We start from the raw sequence: 16,117 nt of genomic DNA, 5'->3' as shown, positions 1-16,117 counted from the left end.
TTCTAAGAGATTATTTAACTTTCAAATAATTTCAAGTGTTTGTACATGTATCAATAAGATTACAGCAATAGGTTAGTTAAATCAGAGAAATAACCAATTATACAGAATAACCAAGGACAGAATTATAATGAAAATATAGGACTCTTAATTTACTATGTTGCAGAAGTCAAGTAAAAAATTAAACTGTATTTATTTATTTATTTATTTATTTATTTATTGTGTGTGGTAATTTCAGGTGTTTCCCAAGTATGAATAAATCAAAGAATTATTTTTTACAGTTTCATGCTATAATGAGGCTTTGTAGTGGTCATTATATAAAAAAAAGTACTAGAGTATCAGAAGAATTCCCTCCCTCTAAAACCTTTTTGATCTGTTAAGGGGTGATTTATTTAAGGCAAAGAATCTTAAAAAAATAAATAGGAATACATAGGATGATATCGTTAAGTCACTATTTTCATAAATGGATCATATGATTTCCTACACTTTAAATATCACTGTGAATTACATTCCTTTAGAGACTTTGGGTAGGAAAAGGGTTTGAATTTAAATTTGAAAGGCGGCAAAAATTGGGGTACACGTGACTAGGGAGGAAGACAACTGGCTGTGCTGCATAATGTTGAGCAAGATGCTGTTCAGTGAAAGATTACCCATGCCCTCAGACTTCAACCTCGTGACCTACTTTTTCCCGACTCTTTACTATAACACAAAGTGTTTTTTTTTCTTCTTGGCCTGTCTCACCTGTAAAAACAGAACGATAATAACACCTATCATTTGTTTGTGTGAGGAAAAATTAAGTGACGCACTTAAACATCGTGCGTACCCACATGATGAGGTCAGTGTTCATATCAAAGTATGGCCTGTGAATGCATCCATTGGTCTGGAGTAAAGGGCTCATGCGGTAGTGATATGAGGAACGGCCAGCTTGGGCTCTCATTGCAGGGTGCTTGACCTATGAAGTTTGTAGAATAAAATATTTTAGCAAGGTGTGGAAGTTTAATGTAAGTGTATACAAACTCATCCTCGGGAGGGATCCCCAAATGGGGTCCCCAAATCATGAAAAACCTGCTCTCTGTAATGGAAAAAAATCCTAATCCTGTGATTCTCTTTGTTCATGAATTTATAAATGCTGGAAGCTTCTTTGTCTCTTCATGACACTTTCTAATTGGACTCTTCCTCATTTTGTGTCCCCCATGCTTTCCTAATTGGCCACTTTCCCCCTTTTCACTGTATGGTATCTGTTTCAAAGTTTCAAAGCTCACCCGGTGCCCCCTCTCATATCCCCCCTTACCTTGCAACATTCCTCTGTCCTCTGTAAGATACACAGTCTGGCGGCTTGGAGCTGTCTCTGCCCATCATGCATGCATTCCTCCCCCATGGACCCCGTTCCCTAAAACCGCCTCTCCTGTCTCTAAAATCCTTTCAGTAGCAAAATTAGATATCATAATGCCTGTGGTTTAGTTTGAGGGAGGGAAATTTGGAATGTTAATACACTTCTCTCAATTTTGTTACAACTAATACCTGTTTGTTTTTAAAGCCAATGTGATATTGAACAATTGCTTTGAGGGTGACAAGCATGAGTTGTTAGCTAAACCATGTAAATTGACATGTGTGTCTGGACTAAACGTGTTGGGCAAATAGTTTGAGTGTCTACTGAGCAAGAGGAATAAAAATGACAAATGGGATGTCTCTTTTAGACCTGCCATCTTCACTGAAGTTCCCTTGACTGGTTGCTTTACAACCCACCCACCTCTGTGTCCTAACAGGTTGTAACATTGCATTTAAATGACAACTGCCACTGCAGGTAGATGTAACAGGGCCGTGGCCCCTGGAGGCATTGTAAAATGTTCCCAGCAAATCCCTGCCATGTGTTTCCAACCACTCTGTGGACTAATAAAAGCCAGAGAAAGCAAGAAATAGGGCTGCAATCCCATTCTCTCTGCGGCTGCTCATGTTAAGATTCGGTTTTCCATGCACCTGAGATGTTTGCCCGTAGAGGGTTATTTTTCAAGCTGCCTGTGGAAACTGAATAGATCCTCATGCCACCAATCACTGTCAGAGCTTCAACTCTGATTCAGCTTTAAAAGTAATTACATAAAGGGAACTAATTCCAGTTGAAAATACATAAAACAGTTCATTTGGAAACGGACATGAATAAAATAACTGTGGTAAATACAGACTATGAAAATCTAAAATTACAGTACATTCTGACTTTAATATTTCCATACAAATCAATGTTTTGTTAACACTCATTAAAGCACCCAATAGTCAGGAAAGCAACACAACATCATAAATGAGGATGTGTTTTTTGTGCAAAGCCTCTGGTCAGACCCAAACTCTGAGACTGAGCTGGAAACAGAAAAATATTCTGAAAAGAGCAGCTGAAGCCATACAGCAAAGAATGCCAAGCTGGACATTTCTCTCTCTTTCTATCCTTTTATTCTTTATATTAAAAGATTATAAATAGATAATAGATAGATAGATAGATAGATAGATAGATAGACAGATAGATAGATAGATATAGATAGATACTAATATATAGATGATAGATGATAGATAGATATAGATAGATGGATAGATAGATAGATAGATAGATAGATAGATAGATAGATAGATAGAATAAAATATAAATAACTGTATGATACATTTTCCACAAGGGCATTATTTCCCAAGGGGAGGACACTTATTATTGGTGTAAAACATCTCTAAGGTGTTATAATGATTATAAACAGTATATAAACAGTGGTCCAGTATATTAGTGTTTTTCAAGTTTCACAGGGCAGGGACGATTAGGAAAAATATCTAAAAAGACTGACCAGAAGTGTAATAATGGAACAAAGACTGAGAAGTATTAATGTAGAGATATGGACCTGGAGTCAAAGGCAACTTGTTTAAGTCATTTTAATCGTGACGAGACAGGAACCCCAGGCAGCAGCATCATGAAAGCTAAGATCAAAACAAACAAAACAAAACTCTCACTCTGGCATGTCCATGTATTCATACTATTGTGTACAGTATCTGACATACATCTCTTTAACTCCAACGCAGCTCCACAGATATATGCAGTGCTTATTATGTGCCAGGCACTGCACTTCCTGCGCGAATAGAGGAAATATAAGCTAGATGGAAACGGATAGCAGACTATTACTAGCAGAGCAAGTGTGGGAAGGAAGGAAGCGTACAGCAGAGAAAGCCTTGGAAGGTGACTTTTAGTGATTGACTTGAGTAAAAAATGGAAGGCAGCCAGGCAAAGGGCATGCAAGCATGTTACAAGCAAAGACACGAGCATGTCCGAAGGCCCAGAAGTCAGAGACAATGTGACATGTTCAAATAAATGAATAGGTCCAGAGGCTGAGATTTAGAGACAAGGGGGAGGCCAGTGAAAGTTGGTAAAATTGAAGAAATAGCTGAGAGGTAGATGGCAGCCACATAAGTCTAGTTAAGCATTTGGGGCTATAACCCCCAATGAAAGAAAACCATTGTATAATTTTAAGGAGAGTGATTTACCTGATCTGTGGGACTAAAAGACTGGATTCAGTGAAGTTAAATTTCCAATGTAAATAAATGTCTAACAAGTTAGATTTCCTTATGAGTACTAATGAATACTCTTGCAACCATATAAGGCTCTTTTTAAAAATGAAAACTCCAAAAGCTGGAATTCTTGCTTGGCAATATGTCATCTAAACATTGGAGAAGAGGAAAAAAAGAATGCAATGATTTAATTAATCAAACCTACACATAGTGTAATTGTAGGAGGCAAAACCATTGTGACCAGTTTTCATAGGGCATGTGGGTTGAATTAAAATGCCTGTGGCATTTGCCATACATTTCAGCAGTGAATGCAATAGTCAATGCTGATGAAATGATTAGGCAGGATTTAAATAATCGGGTTGGTTCTCCACCACCTATAGGATTTCTGTTTGCAACAGCCTTCTGGAGTAGTTGGGGCCAGTCTATCTGTGGTCATGGGGAGCTGGAGACACTCTGTGAGCTGCAGTCTAGACATCTCTTTGAACACCTGTCCTTTTATAAAGTTAAGTTTAAGAGGAGTGAAAGATTTTAAGCCATTTCATTAATAGGAATACACAACCCATTAAATGATTCCATTGCCTTATCTATGCTTATTTGTTCAAATTGCAGTGGATGAAAAATAAAACCTTACCTCAAACTATTTTCTGTAATAGCAGGTGACAAATTGTGAGAATTTAATACCCAGAGCTTTTGTAGGATGTAAATAGTTCACATGTAAATATAAAAATACACTGCGGTGAAGGCATTAAGAAGAAAGTCTTTTTATTATCTACCAGAGGCCTGGTGCACAAAATCCATGCACGGGGAGGGTCCTTAGGCCTGGCCGGAGATCAGGGCCAATCAAGGCCTTCTGGCTGCTGGCTGGGGCCTTCCTTCGTTCCGTGCCACCCCCTGGTGGTCAGCGCACGTCATAGTTAGTGATTGAACTCCTGAGGGGACACTTTGCATATTAGCCATATATATATATATATATATATATATATATATATATATATATATATATATACATATATATACATACACACACACACACACACACACACACACACTGGAGGCCCGATGCACGAAATTCATGCAAGAGTAGCCCTTCCCCCGGCTGCAGGCACAGTTTCCAGACCGGGGACTGAGGCTTCCCTCGCAGCCCCAGTTTCCTCCAGAAGGTCGTCCGGAAGGACGTCTGGTCTAATTAGCATATTAAGCTTTTATTATTGTAGATATATATATATATATATATATATATATATATATATATATATATATATATAATCTAGAGGCCTGGTGCTCGGGGGGAGGCGAGGTCCCTTAACTCGGCCTGCGCCCTCTCGTAGTCCAGGAGCCTTCACCTTAGTGCTGCTACGGAGGTGGAAGTGGCGCCCACCACCACCGCTTCGCTTTCTGCTGGGCCCGGCTTCTGGTTGAGCAGCACTCCCCCTGTGGGAGCTCACTGACCACCAGGGGGCAGCTCCTGCATTGAGCGTCTGGCCCCTGGTGGTCAGTGCATGCCACAGTGACCGGTTGTTCTGCCATTTGGTCTATTTGCATATTAGCCTTTTATTATATAGGATTTGGTCTTATATTAATGCATAGTTACCATGCACACATAATTCACATTTTGGAGTTATATGTGGCTGCAAGAGTATTTATAAAACATTACGTTTAAGTTCATCATATTTCCTTGCATTGAGCAACTTGTTTTGTGTTTGGGGGAGTTTATTTTGGTACTGTGTATTGTGTACTAGTTTCCATGGAAGTAGCCCTTGGGTTCATTTAGAAAGCTATAGAACTTTCAAAATGCCATTAACCAAAATTGGAAATTATAAATGACAATGGAATTTTATTTTATGGCAGTCATCCATAAATGAAAGTATACCCTGAAAAAGATGTAACCTTGTCCAAAAACATTTTGTGGAATACCAAATCCCTAGAAAACAAAGAACCTTAAGGAGCAAATAGATGTAAGAATTGTCTTTAAATTTAAAATATAAAAAATATATAAAAGATACCAACCCAAGTTCAATGGCTCAGGTTATCTACAGAATAAAAATATAATGAACTACAAAATTAGTTGATTGATTGATTGGCTGCATTCTACATTGCCAAGATCTCATTCATCTCTGTCTCTTATCAAGTAAAAGAAACTTTCTAAATCACCTATAAATAGTATGATCATTAATTACTAAGTCAGGAAACACTGAGTCAGCATCTAAGTATACCTGGGTTGTTTCTGTTGCTCTCAGAGCAGGATTTGTTGCAGAGAAGTCTGCGATGGTGCAGTACAAAACTGAAAAGCTCCTTGGTGACAGCACACATATGGCATCCATGCTGATGTCAGTTTCCAAAGGCCTTCCTAAATATTTGCCAAAGTAATCAGGAGTTAAAATGGCGAACTAAACTCTTAACACATTCTCTGATTTTCACCTAAGTGATATGTACAAAGAAAAAACATATGAAAACCTCGCTTGATAATTAGAATTTCTTAGCAGTATTAAAAAAGATGTAAAAGCATTAATTTAATGGTTTATCCCATGAATTGTCTATTTTTATTTAAGTGGAATTTTCAAAAGATTATCTAATTAAAAATGTGTTCAAGACCTTGCTGTATGTCAGGTAAGGTAATTTTCAAAAGCATTTGCATATAAAAATTATAGAAACTGTTCTTTTAGCATTGGAAATCTTAATATTATATTTCTGAAAGCAATTATGTCTCTATATACTTAGATAACATTTAGATAATCTACTGGGGATTTGCTTTATAAATTAAATTATTGTAACATGAACATTTCCATATTCATACATAAATGAAGGTTTCAGTTACATTAATTCCAATTTAAAGGTTCTCTTCATTCTTCAGAGCAATGCAATAATAATTTAGAACAAAAAATTAAACACACATGAGAAGGTTATGTTGAGTAGGGAGGATATTGTAATCTTCAACTTAAAATCCTCAGAAAACCCATTATGGGATCCAGTGCTTTGGCCTGCGTGAGCTTGTGCCTATGAATGCATTTGTTATTGCAGCATGTAAATGCAATTGGGTTCAACCTTTTCAAGTTTTCAATTCCACTGGCCTGGCATAAAAACAATGTTGGTGCTTGCTTTATGGGTCAACAAATATTATTTCATAATTTTTTACAATTAATAAGGACAGTAAAAACCATGGTAAATTTTTTGATGATAAAATTGCATTTCAGAATATGAAGTACCTGTATAAAATGTTCAAAAACATGATAATAAATGCATTTAAATGATTTGAGAAATGGTGGAAGAAAACAATTTGCTTAATTTAAAGCTTTGTTTGAACATAAATAATGTATTATGTATATGACATAATAATTTATCAAAAGTGATCATAAGGGATAGATTAAACATATAAATGCATACCTTAAAATATTTGTCTTACCTTGGAACATATAATATGCAAGCTACTGACCTAGTTTGAATGCTAGCTGGAGCGCTGTCCCTTCTCTCTTACAAGAACAACCAAAGAATTGCATTAACTGTAAATTCTTTGATTTTGTTTGCAGGAGTCTTAAAAATTTTTTAAAATATTTCTCTACTTTTTCTATAATTGCTCAAACTAATCTCAACAGAATTTTTAGCCACTTCATGACAGTTTTCCTATGTACTCAACTTCGTCTCCATTGAAAGAATATTTCTTTGTCTTGCACTCATATTTCACTGGAAGTGCATATCAACATATATAAAAGCCTAAGCGACCTTTATATAAAAGCCTATATATATAAAAGCCTGTGACCAGTCGACCAAACAACCAGTTGACCAGTCGCTATAATGGGCACTGACCACCAGGGGGCAGACGCTCAATGCAGAAGCTACCCCCTGGTGGTCAGTGCGCTCCCACAGTTAACTTCCTGCAGTCCCTCCCCCTGGCTGGCCAGGTGGTCAGTGCACTCCCACAGCCAACCTCTCGTAGCTGGCCAACTTCCCATAGTACCTCCCCCTGACCAGCTGGCCCTGATCAGCCCTGATTGCTGACTATGCCTAGGGGCCCCACCTGTGCATGTATTTGTGCACCGGGCCTCTAGTCAATTAATTTATGTAATATCAGTAAAATTATTAGTGAAATAAACTTATTGAGAACAAAAACAATTTAATGTTGGTAAGTACTTCATCCCACCATTGGAAGAAAGATCCTGTGGACAGAAAAGTGAGCTATGCAATGTCCTGTTAGCTCTGAGTCTTCTGATTGCTTTAGTCTTAGTCAATTTGATTAACAAAAGTATTATCAAATATTCAAAGAACATTCATCAATCAATTGGTAGCCAGTCTTGAGAGAGTATTCTACTGTACTCAAATTGTGGCCTGGAAATTTTTAAATTGGTATTCTAACTTCTATACACAAACCACAAAAATTCATATAATGTGCAGTTCCTAGAGAAATCTAACCCTCCCCCTCTCTATCTGTCTCACACACATACAAGTATATGTATATATCTATAGCTACATTTATGTTTATATAGTAGATTCATGAGTATCCTATGGCCCTCATCTCCTGAGTGGTAAATATCATTAAGGGTTCACATTTTCAGATTATGAATCCAATTTTTATCCTATTTTTTATAGAAAATTTTCTTCCTCTTATTAAATGTTCTTCCCACATAGAGGAAAATTCAGCACTGTTGATATAATGTACATGGCATATGTTTTGTATGTGCCTAGTCCCAATTTTGATTTTGTTGATTAATAACTATTTGGCTTAGCTTAGCACATGAATTATTGATTATATATGTCATGCCTAGAACAGTACCTGGTCACAATAAGAATAATATGTATTTACTATAACTAAGTTACTCAATCACTCTAAAACTGGGTTTCTAAATCTTTAAAACGGTTATTTAATAACATAATGTATATTAAGAACAATAATGATTTCTTTCAATAATACATAAAATGTTTTATTGTAGTTTAAGTTCATGCATTTTAAAGTATTACTAAATTCTGAGATTTCCAGGTTTAGAGAAATGGAGATATACTTCTGTGTATTTCTAAAATTCATTTCTTTAATTGCATTTAATTATATGCACATTAAAACCACATGACAATCAACTGTAATATTTATTACAATTTTAATGAAATTAAAATGTAAACTTTTTGTAGAAAATCAATTAAGGGTAAAGCGAACCAAGAGAAAAGGCTAAGGCCAAAGTCTGTACAGTTACACCAGGAATAGGTGGGAAGGAAAATTACAACCATGACGTATCAAATTCATAAAAGAATAAATCATAATCTTTCAAAAATTAAGGATGGCTTACAATAATAGGATACAGTTCTCTTTAGAAGATTCTGTTTATGATTGTCTAATTGCACTTAAAAAGAAAAATTACTGTTGCTTGTTCTTAAAGAAAAATTTTCATTCTTTTTTAAGCAAATATTCTAATGTAAAGGATGTATTTTAAAAGGAAACCAAACTATCACTGAAGCAGAATATCAATTAATACATTTTTTAATTTCAAACATTGTGCTGCTGCCTATTTACTTTGAAAACCTTGTAAACATGTTTATATTCTTTTAAGCCAGTTTACTTAATATCCTGGGTCTTAAAAGAATGAAATTCATATCTATAGAACTCTAAAAAACTAATAAAAACATTGTCGACATGTGGCTTTTTATAAGTTCACCTAGACATGCATTTCTTCTCATTTTAAGGTACTTAAAATGAAATTTCACATTGATTGGATAGCATTTTAAAAAATTCTATTATCTTAAAATCGCTGTCTGGGCATTGTGTTTATGGTTTTCTAAATTGCTTTATAAAGAAGTTAAGATGACAGTTACCCTGATGGCTGTGCACCCTTTAATGATTTTCTAACCATGGTCAATCCATTAACCTTCAAGACACTTATGTATCAGTATCTATATCTTCTTAAGTTTGATCTAAAAGAAGTTTTAATCCACATACCTAATTTAAGTAGTTGGAAAATGAATCAATAGTGACATGTAAATAGATGTTTATATTTTGGTAGTATAAGAAAGGCAAATATATAAATTATGTTTGTATTACTAACTATAATGTATATTTTATAGGAAACTATGATTTTTCTTCCTGATGGTTATAGTTTTATGATTCTAATAGTTAGGATATGAATAATCTGCACTCTAAAACTTGCATGCTAATGGGTTGTACAATGAGACACACCTGTGCACATTTAATTACAGAATTTTATTTTATTTTGCTATATTTTAGATTCATAAAGAGATAGATGATAGTTACACATGGCTAACCTTAATTTCAGTAGCAGTAGCTTATCGTGAAGAAAATGGCACCATAAATGAAAAGAATCTTAGGTTTGGAGTAACAGACCTAGATTACGGTATTAGCTTCAATAATAACTTGTCATGTGTTTTTTAGTAAATGTATAATCTATCTACAACTTACTTTAAGCACATACAGGGATGGAGTAAAAGTAGATTTATACTTATTTGTATGGAAAATAATATAATAATTAATAATAATAATAACAAAATGAATAAACTCTGTGGTTTGTGTGCTCACAACTGTAAGCCTACTTTTGCCACACCCTGTATTTTAAGTCTCCTGAGGACTATGGATACTATTATTGGGCAGGTATATTTATTTTTCTTTAATATCTTTGCAGTGCTTCAAATAATTATTTGGTAACTATGAAAAATAACTAATGTATAAACTTGATGTAATGGAATAAGATCCTATTATTAATATAATTTCATATGTTTGATTGGACTGCAATGATTACAAGTATCTCTTTTATAGAAGATGAGCTATTCAGCAAATTATATTTACTTATGAGGCAAATATTTTCTCTATTTTTAAAGTAACAGTGCTAAATAATAGGCCAATAATTTCTCACTATTTTTAAAAAGTAATAATAAAAGTAAAAGTGCCAATTTCATTTGAGATGTCAAACTAAACAGCATAAAATGAAGCTTCTGAAACTGATTCATCATGTTGTGAGGATTAAGATAAAATATATACATACTAGAGCAGTGATGGCGAACCTTTTGAGCTCGGCGTGTCAGCATTTTGAAAAACCCTAATTTAACTCTGGTGCCGTGTCACATATAGAAATATTTTTATATTTGCAACCATAGTAAAACAAAGATTTATATTTGTGATATTTATTTTATATATTTAAATGCCATTTAACAAAGAAAAATCAACCAAAAAAATGAGTTCGCGTGTCACCTCTGACATGCGTGTCATAGGTTCACCATCACTGTACTAGAGGCATAGTGCACAACATTCATGCACACAGGGACGGGCGGGGGGGAGGGGGCGGTGTGGGCGGGGGCACAGCCTGGCCTGTGCCCTTTCACAGTCCGGGAGCCCTTGCAGTGGTTCTCAACCTTCCTAATGCCGCGACCCTTTAATACAGTTCCTTATGTTGTGGTGACCCCCAATTTCATTGTTACAAATTGAACATAATTAAAGCATAGTGATTAATCACAAAAACAATATGTAATTATATATGTGTTTTCCGATGGTCTTAGGCGACCCCTGTGAAAGGGTCGCGACCCACAGGTTGAGAACCGCTGCAAGTTAGGGGATGTCCAACTGATGGCAGGGAATGGGCCTAAGCCATAGTCAGACATCCCTAGCGCTGCTACAGAGGAGGGCTGCTGCCCCCGCTGCACTCACTATCCCTCAGCCCAACTTTGGGTGAACGGTGCTCCCTCTGTGGGAGCACACTGACCACCAGGGGGCAGCTCCTGTATTGAGTGTCTGCCCCCTGGTGGTCAGTGAGAGTTCATAGCGACTGGTCATTCTGCAGTTCGATAGATTTGCTTATTACCCTTTTATTATATAGAACTGTTAAAAAGTAGCACAGAGACTGACAACTGATAAATGCCCCTTAACAAAATCTTAAGCTATAAAATAAGTTCATATTTTTAATGGTAACTTGTCTAGACACAGTACAACACTGTTACATGAGGTTGAGGGGTGGAGGGGAATTGAGCAATCTGCCTGTTTGAATATAGACCAAATGCTTGAATATAGACCAAAATAATGAAAGTAGAACTGGCAGATTCAGAATTTATAGGAAAAGATAAAAGAAGTTAAACCTCTCCTCTGTAAATAAGAAAGCCAACCGAGTGCTTAACCAACTTGCACAGGAGTAAGACCTTCTGGGTGACCGAGCTACAATCAAAAGCCAGTTACCTATGTGGGATCTAAAGAACAAAATAAACGAACAAACAAAATAGAAACAGGCTCATAGATGCAGAGAACAGATTGATGGCTGCCAGATGGAAGAGGGTTTAGGGAATGGTGAAAAAACGAAGGGATTAAGTATGAATTGGTAGGTACAAAGCAGTCACGGGGATGTAAAGCACAGCACAGGGAATACACTCAATAATATTGTAATAACCTCGTATGGTGCCAGCTAGGTACTAGGCTAATTGGGGGGACCAGTTCGTGCATTTTATACATGTTTAACCACTATGCTCTACAATTGAAACTAATATAAAATAATATTGAATGTCAATGTAATTGAAAAAAAAAATGGCAAAAAAAAAATCACCTGTTCTTACCATTCTGAAGAAAGATAAAAGAAGGGTCAGGAAAGAAAGTAATGCTTGCTAGGTTCCAGTTAGAGACTCTGTACTATGTATTTCAAATACAGCTTAATCATTCCACAATGCAGACATTATTATGACACTTGAGGTTCAATTTGGTAAGTCACTTGATCCTTTAACACATCAGGAACTCCAAATACATAGATGGAATTTTTAATCCCCTACCTGAATCTAGGTCTTAAATGTAGACCCTGACCTAAAGGGAACATTTTTGGCAGCATGTAAAACCAGAAACATGATATAATGGCCAAATTAATTACCAGTCTTCTGCAAATTCTATTAAATGTGCAACTTTGGAAGCCAGATATATTTACATTTCTTTTGATTATTCAAAACTATTAAATATAGGTGATATTTATGATTTCAATAAAGAGATCTTGGATAAAAATCAAACCATAGGCAAAAACAAGCAACAGGCTTCTGAAAAGGATACACAGCTCTTTGTCTTACGTGTTTATTGAATTTTATATTTTTAACTTGGATAAATGAAACATAAAAATCTACAAAATGTTGCCCAGCCTGCGTGGCTCAGTGTTTCAGTGTTCACCTTTGAACCAGGAGGTCACGGTTCCATTCCTGGCCAGGTTGCCGGCTAGATCCCCATATGGAGGCAGCTTATTGCTGACTCTCTCTCATCACTGATGTGTCTGTCTCACAATCCCTCTCCCTCTCTGAAATCAATAAAAAACCAAAAAACAAAACAACAACAACAAAAAACAACAACAACAAGCAAACAAAAACTTTTTTAAATCTACAAAATGCAAAGTTTGAACTTGATCTTTAAATCTTCAGTGCATTGTTTTTAAATATTTTATGTTTTCCCTTCTTTTAAAAAAAAAATACTGATTTCAGAGAGAGAGAAGGAGATATAGAAACATCAATGATGGGAGAGAATCATTGATCAGCTGCCTCCTTCACGCCCCCTACTGGGTTTCAAGTCGGCAACCCAGGCACGTGCCCCTGACCAGAATCAAGCCTGGGCCGAAACAGGTTTGGCTCAGTGGATAGAGCGTCGGCCTGCGGACTGAAAGGTCCCAGGTTCGATTCCGGTCAAGGGCATGTACCTGGGTTGCGGGCACATCCCCAGTAGGAGATGTGCAGGAGGCGGCTGATCGATGTTTCTCTCCCATCGATGTTTCTAACTCTCTATCTCTCTCCCTTCCTCTCTGTAAAAAAACAATAAAATATATTAAAAAAAAAAAAAGAAAAACCTGGGACCCTTCAGTCCGCAGGTCGACGCTCTATTCACTGAACCAAACCAGCTAGGCTAGTGTATTTTTATAAGTAAAAAATCTGAGCCATCAAAAGTGTAAATTTCTTATTCCTACAAAAAATGTATCTAGTTTTCAGTAACATTAAACAAACTCCACAATAATTAAGATTGGAAAAGTAAATGGGGATACAAGTAATAAAAAGAGTTAAATTCCAAAGATTATCAAAACTGCTTTAAAATTAAATATCCTGGGAGATGTAAATTTATTGGTAGTTCACCGTAGTCTATTGAAAGCATCAGTTAACTACATTTTTACATTTAAACTCATTTCTTTATAATAGAAACATTTGTTTGTTGAGTGTTTTTCTATATAATTTTAGAACATTGTAGAGATGTGAACTAAATATTAATGAAATTTAAGTGAATTATATTAAATGTAATCATTTATTGTAGCAGATAAATGATTTGAACTTTTACATTTAATATTGTGTATTTTTTTAAATACTAAAGGAAAATAATTACCACATTGTCCTAATCCTTATTATTATGTTCCTTTGACCGCCCTCATATTTAGTGAACATTTTCTATATTCAAATTTACAGTGTAAAAAATATAAATAGCAGTTTTTTGTATAAAAATTTTGAAATTTTTATACAATTTCAGAATATACCAAAAGTTAACATAATGGTTTTTCCACAGGGCGCATTTTGATTTCCCATCTATATCCAATCATTTTTAAAAAATATGTTCTTTTAAAATTGAATTTTAGAGAGGAAGGGAGAGGGAGAGAGATTTAGAAACATCAATGAGAGAGAAACATTGATCTGCTGCATCTTGCACTCCTCCTGCTGGGACAGAACCTGAAACCTAGGGCATGTGCCCTGACAGAGAATCGAACCAGTGACCTCTTGGTGCATGGGTCGAAGCTCAACCATTGAGCAACACTGGCCAGGATATTCAATCATTCTAAAATCAATTAGGAGTAAAATAGAAATTTCTTCTACATACATAAGTGTTGTCAATATAAATTGTTGACAAGTAGTTATTTTTAGCCTATACTATAGGGAGTCAAACAGGAAGTACATTTTTAAAGTTTAAGCAAAATAACTGTGATAATTCCTTTGAAAATCCTATATAATAAAACCCTAATATGCAAATGGACTGAATGGCAGACCGACCGGTCCCTATGACACGCACTGATCACCAGGGGGCAGGCGCTCAATGCAGGAGCTGCCCTCTGGTGGTCAGTGCGCTTCCAAGGGGGAGCGCCACTCAGCCAGAAGCCAGGATCATGGCTGTCGAGCACAGTGGCAGTGGAGGGAGACTCTACCATCTTTTTGGCAGAGCTAAGGACCCCTCGGGGGATGTCCGCACTGCAGGCTTAGGTCTGCTCCCATCCCCTGAAAGGTTCTGGACTGTGAGAGGGCGCAGGCTAGGCTGAGGGACCGCCCCCACCCCCCTACAGTGCATGAATGTCATGCACCAGTCCTCTAGTAGTATCAGAAAATGTTTATTTTATGACTATGTGTATAATTAGAGATTTATAAATCACTCTCATAAAATGAGCTGCATATATTCTAAAAATTTTGTAATATCTGTATTCCTTATATTAAACATCTTATTTGATAATGAGAAAAATCTGTTGTCTGACATTTGAAGAGATTCCAGAAGTTATAAATTAACTCTCCATATTTTTATGTAAAAAATGTCTTAATATATACTCTATAAATAAAATATACAAAATTTACACCCTATTCTAATTGCCTATATATATTGATAGCAACAGAATACTGTAATATCATAAGTTAATTTTATAGTAAGGGAATGATACAAGGAAGACATATTAATTGCAACTATGTAACTATTTAAATAAATAATATATTAAAGTAACTGTTATTAAATAATGTAAAATTTTAAATGAATGCCATGTAACATTATTTTTCTAGATATTCGGCCTCTATAGTGATGTCAACCATTGATGTTGAAAATAGGTGCTGTTTTCCGGGGCTGTTGTAACAAAAATATTAAAATTGGGTGTTGGGCCCTGACTGGTTTGTCTCAGTGGGTAGAGCGTTGGCCTGAGGACTGAAAGGTCCCAGGTTTGATTCTGGTCAAATTGGGTGTCAGGTACAACAGAAATGTGTTGTTTCACAGTTCTGGAGGCTAGAGGTCAGAAATCCAGGTATCAGCAGAACTGGTTTCTTCTTTAGCCTCGGTTGTTTCTAAGCTTGTGGATGACATTCTCCCTGTGACTTCACACAGTCTTCCCGTTGTGCTTGTCTCCATGTGTGTGTCTGAATCTGTGTCCAAATTTCTCCTTTCTATAAGGACACAGTCATATTAGATTCGAGCCCATTCTAAGGACCTCACCTGAACTTGATCATGTGTGAAGAGCCTGTTTCCAAAAAAGGTCACATTCACAAGTACTGCAGATTGAGATTTCAGTATTCCAGAGACACAATTTAACCTGTGAACTATATCATACATATTCATAATATGACAAAGTTTTCCAGAAATAGTGATAAATAGTGTTTGATATATATGAGTGTGTGGTAACAGCCAGTAACAGGTGGCATGTTTTCTGTTTCAGTTGGTGTCATGTCATTCCCATCTTTCTTCCCACTTAATTGAGTATCTATGCTCTGCCTTGAGATGCATTAAAAAAAAAACAAAAAAAAAAAAAACCATGCAACCAATTTGGTAAAGATTCAATATTTTAAAAGATGCTGCTCTAAACTTTTGGATCCCAACCCATAATTAAGATAATGATGTTCATGTAGCTTTTTCTCTCAAATCTCCACTCTT

At 35.9% G+C, this 16,117-nt stretch overlaps 1 protein-coding gene across 3 annotated transcripts in view; it reads left to right on the top strand.

Annotated features, from left to right (window-relative positions):
* Positions 1 to 16,117, top strand: part of PCDH9 (protocadherin 9) — a 963,854-nt gene that overhangs the window by 569,891 nt on the left and 377,846 nt on the right. The gene's annotated exons all lie outside the window — the stretch shown is intronic.

Source organism: Myotis daubentonii, chromosome 2, assembly GCF_963259705.1.
Source record: "Myotis daubentonii chromosome 2, mMyoDau2.1, whole genome shotgun sequence".
Taxonomy (NCBI): domain Eukaryota; kingdom Metazoa; phylum Chordata; class Mammalia; order Chiroptera; family Vespertilionidae; genus Myotis; species Myotis daubentonii.
This window is presented reverse-complemented; position numbering and strand designations above follow the sequence as displayed.